Source organism: Cetorhinus maximus, unplaced genomic scaffold, assembly GCF_964194155.1.
Source record: "Cetorhinus maximus unplaced genomic scaffold, sCetMax3.hap1.1 HAP1_SCAFFOLD_3207, whole genome shotgun sequence".
Taxonomy (NCBI): domain Eukaryota; kingdom Metazoa; phylum Chordata; class Chondrichthyes; order Lamniformes; family Cetorhinidae; genus Cetorhinus; species Cetorhinus maximus.
The window spans coordinates 12271-31018 of NW_027599128.1; the positions used below are offsets into that span (position 1 = coordinate 12271).

Sequence of the window (18748 nt, forward strand, 5' to 3'; positions counted from 1 at the left end):
CCTGTTTCTGTGCTGTAATTCTATGTCATCCTATGTAGTAGTTCGGACATCCCTGATTGAGGATCATTACAGACACAATTGAATGTTAAGATGGGAAGGGGTTGGGGTAATGGAGCGATGGGCACCTTTAACTTTCCTGAGCCTTTTATTTTTCATAAAATGTTGGTACATGAAAATATTTACCTTTTTACCTGGGCCCTAAGCTCTCAAATACCCACCCTGAACCTCTCTGCCTCTCCCTCCTTCTTTAAGAGGCTCCTTAAAAAAACCTGGGTCATCTGCCCTAAGACCTCCTCGTGCGGCTGATGTCTCATACTTTGTTTTCCGATGCCGCTGCGAAGGCGCCTGGGGGGGGGCTTTAACGACGTTAAGTATGAGTTGTTGTTACAGCGGTGGGGCCTAGTAAGAAGGACGTGTTAATTTGCTCTCTCTGATGGCAAGCTCCTGACATCACCATGGCAACGGGCTGTACCAGACGGCACTGATGGCAAACGGCCATGTGTTGAGAACCCCCCCACCCAAGTTGGCACGGTTTTATGGCCAACTTTGCCGCTTCCTGATTGGCCTCCATCTGATTTCTGCTGTCTTCTGTGGTGTTGCAAATGCTGTGCCAAACACTCCCGCTGTTTTCTTTCTCTGTTTCAGCTTTTCAGGGAAGTGCGAATTATGAAGTGTTTGAACCATCCGAATATCGGTGAGTGGCGGGGTCGGGGGTGGGGGAGGTGGGGGCATATTTTGTTTGTCTGTATTTCCCTCCTCTTCCAGTTCTCTCCTGGTCGCCCCCCCCCCGCCAAACCCCCTGAATATGCTGAATCCGGCTGGGAGAATAGGCCGTGCATTGCAGCCCTGTACTTGTCTGATATTTGCCCACGTAGGGTTTACGATTAGGGTTGTGGGCCATGTCTGATTTCTCTTTCTCTCCCCCCACCCCCCCCCCCCCCCCCCCCCCCCCCCAACAATATCCCTCCCTTAACCCAACTCCTCCTGGCCCCAGGTAGACAGAGCTCACATCTGTCACCTCCCCGGGGGCTAAACCTGTTACCCCTCACGATCCAAAATCAAAGCTACCAGAAAACCATCAGAGTTCAACAACTTCAGAACATGGACTCTCTCCTCCATCTTTACCCCTTTAATCCAATTTTTAAAAACTCCTATTTATATTTTTATCCTTTTTCCCCCAACAGACCCTCCCCCCTCCCCACACAGGGCATCACTTGTTTTTATGTTTTGCTTTCACAGAGCGCTGACTCTTGTTCTGCTATTAACACATTCTGCTTTCTTACCTTGATGCCACTATCAGCACCACCTTTAGTCTTTAACACTCCCATTAACACTCCCTTCGTCTTGCGTCCATGACAGTCAAGTTCCTCCTTGGCTCCCACCTTTCCCCGGCCCTTCTGTCATGTTCCATCTGCTCCAACCCCCTCTTACACAGTATAAAACCCATCACGTTTCTACTTCTCCTGAAGCTCTGAAGAAGAGTCAGACGGGACTCGAGACGTTAACTCTCTCTCTCTCTCTCCACAGATGCCGCCAGACCCTCTGAGTTTTTCCCTGCGTTTTCTGTTTTTATTTCAGAAAGCCACCTCTGTTTGCTCTTCTCTGTCTGTGTGTGTTACTGCCCGTGTGAAGAGTTTGTGGTGTTGTGTAACCGGACGCAGTGGCCAGGAAAGTGATGGCAACTATTGTGCCGGGCATCAGCTCAAAGGGACTTGCCTTTGTTGTATTGAGCCTGAGCTACCACACTGCAATTTTCACTTAACATGTTCCTCCTCCTATGTACAAACCGTGGTGCCAAGTTACGAGAACGTGCCTTGAGAAGGTGGTGCTGAGCCGATTTCTTGAACTGCTGCAGTCCATGTGGTGTAGGTACACCCACAGTGCGGTTAGGGAGGGAGTTCCAGGATTTTGACCCAGCGACAGTGAAGTCTGTGCTAATCTGAGTCTCATCTCCTTCCGTTTACCTCAGCTGAGCCTTTCAACATCCCTTTCCTCTCATGTTCATCGAGCTTCCCCTTAAATGTGCCTAAGCTGTTCACATCCTCCACTCCCTGTGGTAGCGAGCTCCACCTCACCCCTCTCTGGGCAAAGAGAATGGACGAGTCCTGAATTCTTGATTGGATTTATTTTTAAAATTATTTTATGGGATGTGGGCGTCGTTGGCAAGGCCAGCATTTGTTGCCCATCCCTAATTGCCCTTGGACTGAGTGGCTTGCTAGGCCATTTCAGAGGGGCAGTTAAGAGACAACTGCATTGCTGTAGACCTGGAGTCACATGTAGGCCAGACCGGGTAAGGGCGGCAGATTTCCTCCCCTAAAGGGGCATTAGTGAACCAGTTGGGTTTCTACAACAATTGTTTCGTGGTCATCTGAGGCTAGCTTTCAATCTCAGATTTTATTAATTGAATTGGGGATTTGAATCCGTGTCCCCAGAGCATTAGCCTGGGGCCTCTGGATTACTAGTGCAATGATATTACCACCTCCTCACATTCACTGGGTCGCTGTTTAAAAATAAGGGGTCGCCCATTTAAATCTCCCCTTTAAGTCGGAGATGAGGAGAAACTTTTTCTTTGAGGGTTTAGAGAGTTCTTGGAAATCCTTCCCCCCAAAGGCAGCGGAGGGGGAGTTTTAGGATATTCTTAAGGCAGGTTCTTGATAAACAAGGGGGTGAAAGATTATCGAGGCTAGGCTGGAAGTTACAATCAGGTCAGCCATGGTCTTCTTGAATGGAGGAGCTGTCTCAAAGGTCGACTCCAGCTCCTAATTCCTGTGTTTGTATTCATTGGTAACTGTTATATCTATGGCCTCTAGTTCTTTCCTACCAAGTGGAAATCTCTATTCTTACTCTAGTATAATCTTAAAGACCCCTTTCAAGTCACTCTCCAGTTTGGGGCAGGCTCGAAAGATCCCCGTTCCTAAGGCCTATGTTCCTGTGTCCTTCCCATTTCTGGAGAAAACAAAACCAAGAGTCTTTGTAAGATCCAATCTTGAAATCTGTTGCTTTTAACCTGGGCGCTGGACCTCGGGAAGGATGGATTGGTCTTAGCAAAGAATGCAATGCAGAACCCTCTGATTGATGCCAGGGTTAAATTGTGAGGCTTGGTTGCATAAACTTGGCTTTCCATTCCCTTGAGTTTGGAAGGTTGAGGTTTGATCTCACTGAGGTGTTTGAACCATAAACATTTACAGCATGGGAGGAGGCCATTCGGCCCATCGTTCCGCACTGGCCGACAAGGAGATAACCAATCTAATCCCTCTTTCCAGCTCTTGGTTTATAGGCCACGGCACTTCAGGTACATATCCAAGTACTTTTTTAATGTTTTGAGGGTTTCTGCCTCTACTACCTTGTCAGGTAGTGAGTTCCAGATCAACACCACCCTCTGGGTGAAAACCATCCCCCCCTTGAATTCCCTACAAACCCCCTCCCTCTTACCCTAAATCTATGGCTCCCTGGTTATGGACCCCTCAACCAAGGAGAGTAGGGCCTTCCTATCCACTCTATCTAGGCCCCTCATAATTTTATAAACCTCAATTTAATCTCCCCTCGGCCTCCTCTGTTCCAAAGAAAACAATCCCAGCCTATCCAATCTATCCTCATCCCTAAAATTCTCCATTCCCGGCAACATCCTCTTAAATCTCCTCTGTACCCTCTAGAACGATCACGTCTTCCCCAGAGTGTGGTGACCAGAATTGCACATATTACTCCAGCTGTGGTCTAACCAGTTATTTATACAATTCTAGCATCGCCTCCCTGCTATCCTATTCGATGCCCAATTGGCCAATAAAGGAAAGTATTGCTGGTTCATTCCTCAGGGCAATGCCTTGACCAATCAGAGTCAAGCTGCCTGGTTTAAAATTTCAAACAGTGGCTTGGCAGTTAACTGTCAGTCACCATCAACTTGTGCATTTTCCATGGCAATGTTCTCTACCAATCAGAGTCCACTTGCCAACCAATCAGCACTCTCTGCACATACAGTATAAAATTGCTGCTTCCCCTGACATTGGGATTCTTGCGATTGACCTGATGAGTGCAAGACGAAAAGATTCGACACAAAAAATGAAATTCCTCCTCATCTCGGTCTTAAATGTACGACCCTTATTTGGAACTATGCCCCAGCCATTCGTCAGCCAACACGTCCATCCTTGTGACGTACGGCCTTCCTACACCAATTGGAAAGCGAAAAGACTCATTACCCAACTGGTTGATACTCGATTGTCAATCAAACAGACTTTCTTTTCCCATTTTCAATATTTTTATTACTGATAAAGAGAAACGTTCAAAGAATTTTTTTTTTAAAACCTTAATGTCCCGATGGTTTTCCTCCAGGATCAATTGGAGACTGATCTGCAATTCCTGGAGACTCCAGGCCAGTTCTGGAGGGTTGGCAACCCTCCGCCTTCAGGGATCTGTCAACGTGCGCTCCCTGTCCCTCTGCATGTCGATAAGGGAGATTTCAGTAGGTTAGAGACAGAGAATCTATTTCTTCAGAGTCCAGAGCAAGAGGTAAAGTGTTAAAATTAGACCCAGGCCGCTCATTGGTGAAATCAGGAAACACTTCTTTACGCAAAGGCTAATGGAAATGTGGAACTCTCTCCCCCCAAAACACTGCCGAGGCTGGGTGGGGGAGGATCAGTTGGAAATCTCAAGACCGGGAAGGACAGACTGTTGCCGGCTAAGAATATCGAGGGATATGGACCCAAGGCAGGAAAATGGAGTTGAGGTGCAGAGCGACCAGGGCCTGATTGAATGGTGGAACAGGCTCGGGGGCCGGGGGGCCGAATGGCCTCCTCCAGTTCCTCTGTAACACAATGGGGATGCAGAGGAGGGTTTTTATTTGTTCACGGGATGTGGGCATCGTTGACTAGGCCAGCATTTACTGCCCGTCCCTAATTGCCCTTGCTCACAGGGCATTTTAAGAGTCAACCACATTGTTGTGGATCTGGAACCACATGTAGGCCAGACCCGGGTAAGGATGGCAGATTTCCTTCCCTCTAGGAGCCAGATGAGCGTTTATGACAATCAGCAATGGTTTTGTGGTCATCATCATCAGACTTTTAATTCCAGATTTTTTATTGAATTCAAATTTCATCATCTGCCCGTGGTGGGATTTGAACCCGGGTCCCCAGAACCCAGGTCTCTGGAATACTAGTCCAGTGACAATACCACTACGCCATGGGATGGGGGGAAACTTGGATCTGGTGAAGGAAGGGGAGAGTTCAAAGGGCAACTGGCCGTAGTACTGTTGAAAAAATAGCCTGTTACACAGAGCGAGTCTGGCCAATCTGATAATTGTTTATAATTTTTATTTTGTAGTGAAGTTATTCGAGGTGATTGAGACGGAAAAAACCCTCTACTTGGTCATGGAATATGCAAGTGGAGGTAAGCTGAAGCCTAACTCGATTTTTCACTTGGAAAGAATGGATCGAAATGTCTCCATTTAGAGCATCGCTTTGGCCTTTTTCATAATGAGTTATTATTGGGAGGGCAGTGTTGCCAACTCTACTCGGGCCTATTCCTGGAGGCTTTGTCACATGACCACCCATCACCAGCAGCCCCCGCCCTCACCCTCTCGCTATTGGTCACCTGGCATGTCCATCTTTGTGGAGCCCCACACCCAATTGGATAGCAAACACTCTGCTCGTTACCGGATTGGATGATTTTTAACTAGTTTGTCAAACAACTTCGCTTCCCCTCAGTGCGACACTGGCCTGGGTTGTAATCTGGACCTGGTTCTTGGTGCAGCGTTTGGCACTGGGACTACAAGCCTTGTGCAGCTCATCCAATCCCGATCAAGCATTCTTCTTCTTCTTCTTCTTCTTCTTCTTCTTCTTCTTCTTCTTCTTCTTTCATCCTCTCTTTAACTATTCGAAACGATGTTACTTAATTCTCAGCCTCGTGAATATTCAGGCGTATGTAAGACAGACGCTGTCACCGCCCTCGGTGAGTTGGGCCGGTCATCGAGTCTTCAGGCGTGTAGATGTGCCAGTGATGTCAGACGGTCTCCAGGGCGACGCCATCTACCAATCAGAATTGCCATCTGCTTGCACATCCCTTGAGTGGGCGGCCAAAAAAAAAAATGTCAGCCTGTGGGCGGGGAGCCACCCTGTGTGCCAAGTCGGCTGGCAGTGATAGGGTAACGCAACCTCTTTGGCTCCACGAATACCAACTCGCTCTGTTGTTGTTGTTGTTGATGTTGGTTGTGGGTTGTGTCACCCAGGCACAGACGCACCAGGAGTAGAGAAAGTGGGGGGGGAGGCGGAAGACTCCAGGTGCTCGGCAGAAGGCCGGAGGCAGCATGTGGGAAAAGGAGTGGGGGTGGGGTGTGGGGTGGGGGGGGGGGGAACCTGTTTTGTTTTGGCGCCAAGTCACGGGTGGGAGGGGACACGTGAAGGGGCAGCAAGTAAATTGGTTCAGAGAAACCTGGCGTGAGTTTCAAGCCATTAGGGTCAAGTTTGTTCGTCCACGCGTCTTATTGTCGACATATCATCACTGCTTAAACCCGTTAACTAGAGGCTGACTCTCCTAGGCCGCAGCCTGGGACTGGCTGCCATGGAAACGAGGCCCAAAAAGACGTGCGGGCCAGACCCACACGATAAATCAGCCAGGCCTGTCACTTTGATTTGACAGTGTTACTGAAGAAACCAACGCTCAACATTCATTAGTCAGATAGGAATCCATTTCACTGCATCAAAGCACTAATCCTGCAACTTCGCTCGATATCAGTTTCATCTGGGTGTCTTTTAACCCCAGTTTCCCTCCCCCACCCCCAGGACCTGATGGCTCAGATACTTGCTGAGGTACAGTACTCATTGGGATATCATTGAAACTCTTTCGAGTTATCAACAGTCACAGATTGCAACTCTTTCGAGTACAATCACAGTTCTTGGTTTCCGGGAGTGGGACATGAACCCACACCCCTCTGATTCAAAGGCGAGGGTGCTATGAACTGAGCCACAGCTGACACCTCATTGGGATATCATTGAAGGTGACAGGACGGTATCCTGGGCTTTATTAGTAGGGGCATAGAGTACAAGAGGACGGAGGTTATGCTGAACTTGTATGAGACCCTAGTTCAGCCTCAACTGGAGCATTGCATCCAGCTCTGGGCGCCGCACTTTAGGAAGGATGTGAAGGCACTGGAGAGGGCGCAGAGAAGATTCATGAGAATGGTTCCACTGATGAGGAACTTCAGCTATGGAGATAGATTGGAGAAGTTAGGAGAGTTTTCCTCGGCGAAAAGAAGGCGGAGAGGAGTGGTTAGGGTCTGGAATGCACTGCCTGAGAGTGTGGTGGAGGCAGGTTCGATCGAAGCATTCAAAAGTCAATCAGGTTATTATCTGAAAAGGAAGAGTGTGCAGGGTTACGGGGAGAAGGCGGGAGAATGGCGCTGGGTGCATTGTTCATTCGGAGAGTCGATGCAGCCGCGATGGGCCGAATGGCCTCCTCCTGCGGTGTAACAATTCCGTGTGATCCTGTGGTAAGAATTCCTGAACCAGTACCCACCCAGCTCACCACCTAGCATCCTGGGCAGTCACATGATAGAACAATAATGAAATGGTTGACTAACTGTGGCCATTAATCACTTACTGATTAGTCTACGACAGACCTAGATACGAGGGGCTGGATTTTTACGGCATGTTTGAAGGTGTGGGACTGGTAAAATGCAGCTTGCGGCCTTCAGATCGTCTTCCCGCCCCTTCCTGTCTCCCTTTTTACTGTGGGAGAGGGGAGGCCCACACCAGGTGGATAGCCCGGCACCTTTTGCTGTGCAGACTGGTGTTGGGAGAGGGCGGGGGGGGGGAGGGAATCTCCTTTTGCGGGAATCCCCCTGCACCCATTGGAGACGCACCCCCTCCTTACCACCGCCCCCCCCTCCGTGCCTCTTTGCTAGGGTCTTCCAGCCAGGCCCTGTCGATGCCCTGTTCTTACCTTGAACTCTGGCTCCATAACCCCCTCTTGTCCAGGAACTGGGTGCAGTGCCAGCACTAGAACCCGGCACTGCCAGGACTAAAGAGCTCGGGGCCAATCGGATTGGCTGGCAGCTCTCTGAGGCGGGACTTCCTCCACCCCCCCCCTACCAAAGTTGGTGGCAGAAGTCTCGCCCTGGTCCAATTAACGCCTGCCTCCAGCGCCGAAATAGCTCAGGGGCAGCCGGCTTTTTGGTGGACAGGGTCCCCCTGCCGATGTTTTAGTCGGGGCGGGGGGGTAATGGGGAATACGGTGCCCAATAAAGTCCAGCCCGAGGTGAGGGGGAAAACCCCTGGGGTGTGAGGAGCTTTGGGGAATTATAGGTCCTAAATCACTCTGTTCCTCCCAAGCACACCACACTCACCACACGTTGTGTCTTCCCCATTGCTGGAGCTGCCTCTAGTGACATTCAATCCCAAGGGGTTTGACAGGATTGCTCTACACAGAGCCAGCATGGACTGGATGGGCAGAACAGCCTCCTTTTGTGCCACGATGACTCTATGACCTTCAACCGCGCCACATCGACCCCACCACGTTCCCGCCATTGGCCACCAGGCCTGGCGGGGTCCTGCCTTCCTGTCGGTGAGTGGCCCCTTCGCTGCCTGATTGGCCGACGGGTCTAGAATCATCCAAACAGTCTAGAATCATCCAAACGGTCCTTATTTGTTCGCAAACCCCAAACCCCCAACCCCCAGGGAAATCTGGACCCTTTGCCACCCAAGGTTAACCAGCTCGGTGCAGGCCTGTTTCAATCTCTGCCAGTTTGACAATCGGAATGGCGCATTGCCAACGTGGATCTCGGAGGGCTGGGTACTGACTCTCATCTCCGCTAGCGTGCTGCTCTCTTTAGGGAGGCTGAAAATAAACCAAGGGGCCTGTTAGGCTTTTGGGCCTGTTCAGTGGATGATAAAGTGTGGGGCCAGGGGGGCGGTGTCGGGGGGTCAGAGCTTCCCTCAGGATGAACGGAATGGAGTGGGGTGGAGGCGGGGGTCAGGGTTTTTCGGTCTCTAGGACAGGTGGGCGAGGACAGACGCTGAGCCGGGTCTGGAGCACTCGGAGGATAACCTGCTGTTTTGTCCCCTCAGGTGAAGTGTTCGACTACCTCGTGTCACATGGGAGGATGAAGGAGAAAGAAGCCAGAGCCAAGTTCCGGCAGGTACGACCTGTTTTCCTGACACTTTAATTTGTCTTTTTTGATCATTTTTAATGTTTAATTTTCTTTTGTCCATATTTATACCTCTTTCTCCGGTACATCTCTTTACCCTTGTCTGCATTTGTTCTCTCTTCCCCGAACTCCCTTCATCCTCTCTCTCTCTCATCCTTCTTCTTCCTTTGCTTTTTTCCTCCATCTTTCTTTCCCCCTTTCTCTCTCTCCACATTTCTGTCGTGGACCCTCTTTTGGATCCTGTATTTGTTTCGAGATCTTTATCCTTTTTCTTCCCCCACCCTTTCTCTCCTCTTCCTTATTTCTCTCTCGCTTTCTCTCTTTCTCTCTCTATCTCTCTCTCTCCTCTCTCCTGTTCCTATCTCTCTCTCTCTGCTATTCATGTGCCTCTCTCTCCCCTGTTTGTATCTCTCTCTCTCTCCCCTGTTTGTGTCTCTCTCTCTCTCCCCTGTTTGTATCTCTCTCTCTCTCCCCTGTTTGTGTCTCTCTCTCTCTCCCCTGTTTGTGTCTCTCTCTCTCTCCCCTGTTTGTGTCTCTCTCTCTCTCCCCTGTTTGTGTCTCTCTCTCTCTCTCCCCTGTTTGTGTCTCTCTCTCTCTCTCCCCTGTTTGTGTTTCTCTCTCTCACTCTCCTGTTTGTGTCTCTCTCTCTCTCCCCTGTTTGTGTCTCTCTCTCTCTCTCTCTCCCCTGTTTGTGTCTCTCTCTCTCTCCCCTGTTTGTCTCTCTCTCTCTCCCCTGTTTGTCTCTCTCTCTGTCTCTCTCCCCTGTTTGTGTGTCTCTCTCTCACTCTCCTGTTTGTGTGTCTCTCTCTCCCCTGTTTGTGTCTCTCTCTCTCTCCCCTGTTTGTCTCTCTCTCTCTCCCCTGTTTGTCTCTCTCTCTCTCTCTCTCTCCCCTGTTTGTGTGTCTCTCTCTCTCTCTCTCTCTCTCCCCTGTTTGTGTGGCTCTCTCTCTCTCCCCTGTTTGTGTGTCTCTCTCTCTCTCCCCTGTTTGTGTCTCTCTCTCTCACTCCCCTGTTTGTGTCTTTCTCTCTCTCTCACCTGTTTGTGTCTCTCTCTCTCTCCTGTTTGTGTGTCTCTCTCTCTCTCCCCTGTTTGTGTCTCTCTCTCTCCCCTGTTTGTGTCTCTCTCTCTCTCTCCCCTGTTTGTGTGTCTCTCTCTCTCTCCCCTGTTTGTGTGTCTCTCTCTCTCCCCTGTTTGTGTCTCTCTCTCTCCCCTGTTTGTGTCTCTCTCTCTCTCTCTCCCCTGTTTGTGTGGCTCTCTCTCTCTCCCCTGTTTGTGTGTCTCTCTCTCTCCCCTGTTTGTGTCTCTCTCTCTCTCCCCTGTTTGTGTCTCTCTCTGTCTCTCTCCCCTGTTTGTCTCTCTCTCTCTCTCTCCTGTTTGTCTCTCTCTCTCTCCCCTGTTTGTGTGTCTCTCTCTCTCTCTCTCCTGTTTGTCTCTCTCTCTCTCCCCTGTTTGTGTCTCTCTCTCTCTCCCCTGTTTGTCTCTCTCTCTCTCTCCTGTTTGACTCTCTCTCTCTCCCCTGTTTGTGTCTCTCTCTCTCTCTCCCCTGTTTGTCTCTCTCTCTCTCTCTCTCTCCTGTTTGTCTCTCTCTCTCTCCCCTATTTGTGTCTCTCTCTCTCTCTCCCCTGTTTGTGTCTCTCTCTCTCTCCCCTGTTTGTGTCTCTCTCTCTCTCTCTCTCCCCTGTTTGTGTCTCTCTCTCTCCCCTGTTTGTGTCTCTCTCTCTCTCTCCCCTGTTTGTGTCTCTCTCTCTCCTGTTTGTGTCTCTCTCTCTCTCCCCTGTTTGTGTCTCTCACTCTCTCTCCCCTGTTTGTGTCTCGCTCTCTCTCTCCTGTTTGTGTCTCTCTCTCTCTCTCCCCTGTTTGTGTCTCTCTCTCTCTCTCCTGTTTGTGTCTCTCTCTCTCTCTCCTGTTTGTGTCTCTCTCTCTCTCCCCTGTTTGTCTCTCTCTCTCTCTCTCCTGTTTATGTCTCTCTCTCTCACTCTCCTGTTTGTGTCTCTCTCTCTCTCCCCTGTTTGTGTCTCTCTCTCTCTCTCCTGTTTGTCTCTCTCTCTCTCTCCCCTGTTTGTGTGTCTCTCTCTCTCTCCTGTTTGTGTTTCTCTCTCTCTCTCTCCCCTGTTTGTGTGTGTCTCTCTCTCTCTCCCCTGTTTGTATCTCTCTCTCTCCCCTGTTTGTGTGTGTCTCTCTCTCCCCTGTTTGTGTGTCTCTCTCTCTCTCCCCTGTTTGTCTCTCTCTCTCTCCCTCCCCTGTTTGTGTCTCTCTCTCTCTCCCCTGTTTGTGTCTCTCTCTCTCCCCTGTTTGTCTCTCTCTCTCTCTCCCCTGTTTGTGTCTCTCTCTCTCTCCCCTGTTTGTGTCTCTCTCTCTCTCTCTCTCCCCTGTTTGTGTCTCTCTCTCTCCCCTGTTTGTCACTCTCTCTCCGCCCTGTTTGTGTCTCTCTCTCTCTCCCCTGTTTGTGTCTCTCTCTCTCTCTCTCCCCTGTTTGTGTCTCTCTCTCTCTCTCTCCCCTGTTTGTCACTCTCTCTCCGCCCTGTTTGTGTCACTCTCTCTCTCCCCCCTGTTTGTGTCTCTCTCTCTCTCTCTCCCCTGTTTGTGTCTCTCTCTTTCTCTCTCCCCTGTTTGTGTCTCTCTCTCTCTCTCCCCTGTTTGTGTCTCTCTCTCTCTCCCCTGTTTGTGTCTCTCTCTCTCTCCGCTGTTTGTGTCACTCTCTCTCTCTCCCCTGTTTGTGTCTCTCTCTCTCTCTCCTCTGTTTGTCTCTCTCTCTCTCTATCTCTCTCCCCTGTTTGTGTCTCTCTCTCTCTCTCCCCTGTTTGTGTCTCTCTCTCTCCCCTGTTTGTGTGGCTCTCTCTCTCTCCCCTGTTTGTGTGTCTCTCTCTCTCTCCCCTGTTTGTGTCTCTCTCTCTCACTCCCCTGTTTGTGTCTTTCTCTCTCTCTCCCCTGTTTGTGTCTCTCTCTCTCTCCTGTTTGTGTCTCTCTCTCTCTCTCCCCTGTTTGTGTCTCTCTCTCTCCCCTGTTTGTGTCTCTCTCTCTCTCTCCCCTGTTTGTGTGTCTCTCTCTCTCTCCCCTGTTTGTGTCTCTCTCTCTCTCCCCTGTTTGTGTCTCTCTCTCTCCCCTGTTTGTGTCTCTCTCTCTCTCTCTCTCCCCTGTTTGTGTCTCTCTCTCTCTCTCTCCCCTGTTTGTGTCTCTCTCTCTCTCCCCTGTTTGTGTGTCTCTCTCTCTCCCCTGTTTGTGTCTCTCTCTGTCTCTCTCCCCTGTTTGTCTCTCTCTCTCTCTCTCCTGTTTGTCTCTCTCTCTCTCCCCTGTTTGTGTGTCTCTCTCTCTCTCTCTCCTGTTTGTCTCTCTCTCTCTCCCCTGTTTGTGTCTCTCTCTCTCTCTCCTGTTTGTCTCTCTCTCTCTCTCCTGTTTGTCTCTCTCTCTCTCCCCTGTTTGTGTGTCTCTCTCTCTCTCCCCTGTTTGTCTCTCTCTCTCTCTCTCTCTCCTGTTTGTCTCTCTCTCTCTCCCCTATTTGTGTCTCTCTCCCTCTCTCCCCTGTTTGTGTCTCTCTCTCTCTCCCCTGTTTGTGTCTCTCTCTCTCTCTCTCTCCCCTGTTTGTGTCTCTCTCTCTCCCCTGTTTGTGTCTCTCTCTCTCTCTCCCCTGATTGTGTCTCTCTCTCTCCTGTTTGTGTCTCTCTCTCTCTCCCCTGTTTGTGTCTCTCTCTCTCTCTCCCCTGTTTGTGTCTCGCTCTCTCTCTCCTGTTTGTGTCTCTCTCTCTCTCTCCCCTGTTTGTCTCTCTCTCCTGTTTGTGTCTCTCTCTCTCTCTCCTGTTTGTGTCTCTCTCTCTCTCTCCTGTTTGTGTCTCTCTCTCTCTCCCCTGTTTGTCTCTCTCTCTCTCTCTCCTGTTTATGTCTCTCTCTCTCTCCCCTGTTTGTGTCTCTCTCTCTCTCCCCTGTTTGTGTCTCCCTCTCTCTCTCCTGTTTGTCTCTCTCTCTCTCTCCCCTGTTTGTGTCTCTCTCTCTCTCTCCTGTTTGTGTCTCTCTCTCTCTCTCCCCTGTTTGTGTGTCTCTCTCTCTCTCTCCCCTCCCTGTTTGTCTCTCTCTCTCTCCCTGTTTGTGTGTGTCTCTCTCTCCCTGTTTGTGTCTCTCTCTCTCTCCCCTATTTGTGTCTCTCTCTCTCTCCCCTGTTTGTGTCTCTCTCTCTCCCCTGTTTGTCTCTCTCTCTCTCTCCCCTGTTTGTGTCTCTCTCTCTCTCCCTGTTTGTGTCTCTCTCTCTCTCTCTCCCCTGTTTGTGTCTCTCTCTCTCTCCCCTGTTTGTCACTCTCTCTCCGCCCTGTTTGTGTCTCTCTCTCTCTCCCCTGTTTGTGTCTCTCTCTCTCTCCCCTGTTTGTGTCTCTCTCTCTCTCCCCTGTTTGTGTCACTCTCTCTCTCCCCCCTGTTTGTGTCTCTCTCTCTCTCTCCCCTGTTTGTGTCTCTCCTCTCTCTCTCCCCTGTTTGTGTCTCTCTCTCTCTCTCCCCTGTTTGTGTCTCTCTCTCTCCCGTGTTTGTGTCTCTCTCTCTCTCCCCTGTTTGTGTCTCTCTCTCTCTCCCCTGTTTGTGTCTCTCTCTCTCTCCCCTGTTTGTGTCACTCTCTCTCTCTCCCCTGTTTGTGTCTCTCTCTCTCTCTCCCCTGTTTGTCTCTCTCTCTCTATCTCTCTCCCCTGTTTGTGTCTCTCTCTCTCTCTCCCCTGTTTGTGTCTCTCTCTCTCCCCTGTTTGTGTCTCTCTCTCTCTCCCCTGTTTGTGTGTCTCTCTCTCTCTCCCCTGTTTGTCTCTCTCTCTCTCTCTCCTGTTTGTGTCTCTCTCTCTCTCTCCCCTGTTTGTGTCTCTCTCTCTCTCTCCCCTGTTTGTGTCTCTCTCTCTCCCCTGTTTGTGTCTCTCTCTCTCTCTCCCCTGTTTGTGTCTCTTTCTCTCCCCTGTTTGTCTCTCTCTCTCTCTCTCTCCTGTTTGTGTCTCTCTCTCTCTCTCCTGTTTGTGTCTCTCTCTCTCTCCCCTGTTTGTCTCTCTCTCTCTCTCCCCTGTTTGTCTCTCTCTCTCTCTCTCCTGTTTGTGTCTCTCTCTCTCTCTCCTGTTTGTGTCTCTCTCTCTCTCTCCTGTTTGTGTCTCTCTCTCTCTCACCTGTTTGTGTCTCTCTCTCTCTCTCCCCTGTTTGTGTGTGTCTCTCTCTCTCCCCTGTTTGTGTCTCTCTCTCTCTCCCCTGTTTGTGTCTCTCTCACTCTCTCCCCTGTTTGTGTCTCTCTCTCTCCCCTGTTTGTCTCTCTCTCTCTCTCCCCTGTTTGTGTCTCTCTCTCTCTCCCCTGTTTGTGTCTCTCTCTCTCTCCCTTGTTTGTGTCTCTCTCTCTCTCTCCTGCTTGTCTCTCTCTCTCTCTCTCCCCTGTTTGTCTCTCTCTCTCTCTCCCCTGTTTGTGTCTCTCTCTCTCTCTCCTGTTTGTCTCTCTCTCTCTCTCTCTCTCTCCCCTGTTTGTGTCTCTCTCTCTCTCTCCTGTTTGTGTCTCTCTCTCTCTCTCTCCTGTTTGTGTCTCTCTCTCTCTCTCTCTCCCCTGTTTGTCTCTCTCTCTCTCTCCCCTGTTTGTCTCTCTCTCTCTCTCTCCCCTGTTTGTGTCTCTCTCTCTCTCTCCTGTTTGTCTCTCTCTCTCTCCCTCCCCTGTTTGTGTCTCTCTCTCTCTCCCCTGTTTGTGTCTCTCTCTCTCTCCCCTGTTTGTGTCTCTCTCTCTCACTCCCCTGTTTGTCTCTCTCTCTCTCCCCTGTTTGTGTCTCTCTCTCTCCCCTGTTTGTGTCTCTCTCTCTCTCCCCTGTTTCTGTCTCTCTCTCTCTCCCCTGTGTGTGTGTCTCTCTCTCTCTCCCCTGTTTGTGTCTCTCTCTCCCCTGTTCGTGTCTCTCTCTCTCTCCCCTGTTTGTGTCTCTCTCTCTCTCTCTCTCTCCCCTGTGTGTGTCTCTCTCTCTCTCTCCCCTGTTTGTGTCTCTCTCTCTCTCCCCTGTTTGTGTCTATCTCTCTCTCTCCCCTGTTTGTCTCTCTCTCTCCCCTGTTTGTGTTTCTCTCTCTCTCCTGTTTGTCTCTCTCTCTCTCCCCTGTTTGTGTCTCTCTCTCTCTCCCCTGTTTGTCTCTCTCTCTCTCTCCTGTTTGTCTCTCTCTCTCCCCTGTTTGTGTCTCTCTCTCTCTCTCCCCTGTTTGTCTCTCTCTCTCTCTCTCTCTCCTGTTTGTCTCTCTCTCTCTCCCCTATTTGTGTCTCTTTCTCTCTCTCCCCTGTTTGTGTCTCTCTCTCTCTCCCCTGTTTGTGTCTCTCTCTCTCTCTCTCTCCCCTGTTTGTGTCTCTCTCTCTCCCCTGTTTGTGTCTCTCTCTCTCTCTCCCCTGTTTGTGTCTCTCTCTCTCCTGTTTGTGTCTCTCTCTCTCTCCCCTGTTTGTGTCTCTCACTCTCTCTCCCCTGTTTGTGTCTCGCTCTCTCTCTCCTGTTTGTGTCTCTCTCTCTCTCTCCCCTGTTTGTCTCTCTCTCTCTCTCTCCTGTTTGTGTCTCTCTCTCTCTCTCCTGTTTGTGTCTCTCTCTCTCTCTCTCCTGTTTGTGTCTCTCTCTCTCTCCCCTGTTTGTCTCTCTCTCTCTCTCTCCTGTTTATGTCTCTCTCTCTCTCCCCTGTTTGTGTCTCTCTCTCTCTCCCCTGTTTGTGTCTCTCTCTCTCTCTCCTGTTTGTCTCTCTCTCTCTCTCCCTGTTTGTGTGTCTCTCTCTCTCTCTGTTTGTGTTTCTCTCTCTCTCTCCCCTGTTTGTGTGTCTCTCTCTCTCTCTCCCCTGTTTGTATCTCTCTCTCTCCCCTGTTTGTGTGTGTCTCTCTCTCCCCTGTTTGTGTGTCTCTCTCTCTCTCCCCTGTTTGTGTCTCTCTCTCTCCCTCCCCTGTTTGTGTCTCTCTCTCTCTCCCCTGTTTGTGTCTCTCTCTCTCCCTGTTTGTCTCTCTCTCTCTCTCCCCTGTTTGTGTCTCTCTCTCTCTCCCCTGTTTGTGTCTCTCTCTCTCTCTCTCTCCCCTGTTTGTGTCTCTCTCTCTCTCCCCTGTTTGTCACTCTCTCTCCGCCCTGTTTGTGTCTCTCTCTCTCTCCCCTGTTTGTGTCTCTCTCTCTCTCTCTCCCCTGTTTGTGTCTCCCTCTCTCTCTCTCCCCTGTTTGTCACTCTCTCTCCGCCCTGTTTGTGTCACTCTCTCTCTCCCCCCTGTTTGTGTCTCTCTCTCTCTCTCTCCCCTGTTTTTGTCTCTCTCTTTCTCTCTCCCCTGTTTGTGTCTCTCTCTCTCTCTCCCCTGTTTGTGTCTCTCTCTCTCTCCCCTGTTTGTGTCTCTCTCTCTCTCCGCTGTTTGTGTCACTCTCTCTCTCTCCCCTGTTTGTGTCTCTCTCTCTCTCTCCTCTGTTTGTCTCTCTCTCTCTCTATCTCTCTCCCCTGTTTGTGTCTCTCTCTCTCTCTCCCCTGTTTGTGTCTCTCTCTCTCCCCTGTTTGTGTGGCTCTCTCTCTCTCCCCTGTTTGTGTGTCTCTCTCTCTCTCCCCTGTTTGTGTCTCTCTCTCTCACTCCCCTGTTTGTGTCTTTCTCTCTCTCTCCCCTGTTTGTGTCTCTCTCTCTCTCCTGTTTGTGTCTCTCTCTCTCTCTCCCCTGTTTGTGTCTCTCTCTCTCCCCTGTTTGTGTCTCTCTCTCTCTCTCCCCTGTTTGTGTGTCTCTCTCTCTCTCCCCTGTTTGTGTCTCTCTCTCTCTTCCCCCTGTTTGTGTCTCTCTCTCTCCCCTGTTTGTGTCTCTCTCTCTCTCTCTCCCCTGTTTGTGTCTCTCTCTCTCTCTCTCCCCTGTTTGTGTCTCTCTCTCTCTCCCCTGTTTGTGTGTCTCTCTCTCTCCCCTGTTTGTGTCTCTCTCTGTCTCTCTCCCCTGTTTGTCTCTCTCTCTCTCTCTCCTGTTTGTCTCTCTCTCTCTCCCCTGTTTGTGTGTCTCTCTCTCTCTCTCCCTGTTTGTCTCTCTCTCTCTCCCCTGTTTGTGTCTCTCTCTCTCTCCCCTGTTTGTCTCTCTCTCTCTCTCCTGTTTGTCTCTCTCTCTCTCCCCTGTTTGTGTCTCTCTCTCTCTCTCCCCTGTTTGTCTCTCTCTCTCTCTCTCTCTCCTGTTTGTCTCTCTCTCTCTCCCCTATTTGTGTCTCTCTCTCTCTCTCCCTGTTTGTGTCTCTCTCTCTCTCCCCTGTTTGTGTCTCTCTCTCTCTCTCTCTCCCCTGTTTGTGTCTCTCTCTCTCCCCTGTTTGTGTCTCTCTCTCTCTCTCCCTGTTTGTGTCTCTCTCTCTCCTGTTTGTGTCTCTCTCTCTCTCCCCTGTTTGTGTCTCTCTCTCTCTCTCCCCTGTTTGTGTCTCGCTCTCTCTCTCCTGTTTGTGTCTCTCTCTCTCTCTCCCCTGTTTGTCTCTCTCTCCTGTTTGTGTCTCTCTCTCTCTCTCCTGTTTGTGTCTCTCTCTCTCTCTCCTGTTTGTGTCTCTCTCTCTCTCCCCTGTTTGTCTCTCTCTCTCTCTCTCCTGTTTATGTCTCTCTCTCTCTCCCCTGTTTGTGTCTCTCTCTCTCTCCCCTGTTTGTGTCTCCTCTCTCTCTCCCTGTTTGTCTCTCTCTCTCTCTCCCCTGTTTGTGTCTCTCTCTCTCTCTCCCTGTTTGTGTCTCTCTCTCTTCCCCTGTTTGTGTGTCTCTCTCTCTCTCTCCCCTGTTTGTCTCTCTCTCTCTCCCCTGTTTGTGTGTGTCTCTCTCTCCCCTGTTTGTGTCTCTCTCTCTCTCCCCCTGTTTGTGTCTCTCTCTCTCTCTCCCCTGTTCGTGTCTCTCTCTCTCCCCTGTTTGTCTCTCTCTCTCTCTCCCCTGTTTGTGTCTCTCTCTCTCTCCCCTGTTTGTGTCTCTCTCTCTCTCTCTCCCCTGTTTGTGTCTCTCTCTCTCTCCCCTGTTTGTCACTCTCTCTCCGCCCTGTTTGTGTCTCTCTCTCTCTCCCTGTTTGTGTCTCTCTCTCTCTCTCCCCTGTTTGTGTCTCTCTCTCTCTCCCCTGTTTGTGTCTCTCTCTCTCTCCCCCCTGTTTGTGTCTCTCTCTCTCTCCTCCCTGTTTGTGTCTCTCTCTCTCTCTCCCCTGTTTGTGTCTCTCTCTCTCTCTCCCCTGTTTGTGTCTCTCTCTCTCCCCTGTTTGTGTCTCTCTCTCTCTCCCCTGTTTGTGTCTCTCTCTCTCTCCCCTGTTTGTGTCTCTCTCTCTCTCCCCTGTTTGTGTCTCTCTCTCTCTCTCCCCTGTTTGTGTCTCTCTCTCTCTCTCCCCTGTTTGTCTCTCTCTCTCTTCTCTCCCCTGTTTGTGTCTCTCTCTCTCTCTCCCCTGTTTGTGTCTCTCTCTCTCTCCCTGTTTGTGTCTCTCTCTCTCTCCCCTGTTTGTGTCTCTCTCTCTCTCTCCCTGTTTGTCTCTCTCTCTCTCTCTCCTGTTTGTGTCTCTCTCTCTCTCTCCCCTGTTTGCTCTTTCTCTCCCCTGTTTGTCTCTCTCTCTCTCTCTCTCCTGTTTGTGTCTCTCTCTCTCTCTCCTGTTTGTGTCTCTCTCTCTCTCCCCTGTTTGTCTCTCTCTCTCTCCCCTGTTTGTCTCTCTCTCTCTCTCTCCTGTTTGTGTC

At 50.4% G+C, this 18748-nt stretch overlaps 1 long non-coding RNA gene across 1 annotated transcript; it reads left to right on the forward strand.

Moving 5' to 3' along the window:
• The first annotated feature begins 532 nt into the window (after positions 1 to 532).
• LOC144677868 (uncharacterized) lies at positions 533 to 9126 on the forward strand. The gene is made up of 3 exons (XR_013575842.1): positions 533 to 694; positions 5314 to 5379; positions 9054 to 9126. It is a non-coding gene; the product is annotated as an uncharacterized LOC144677868 (long non-coding RNA).
• The last annotated feature ends 9622 nt before the right edge of the window (positions 9127 to 18748 follow it).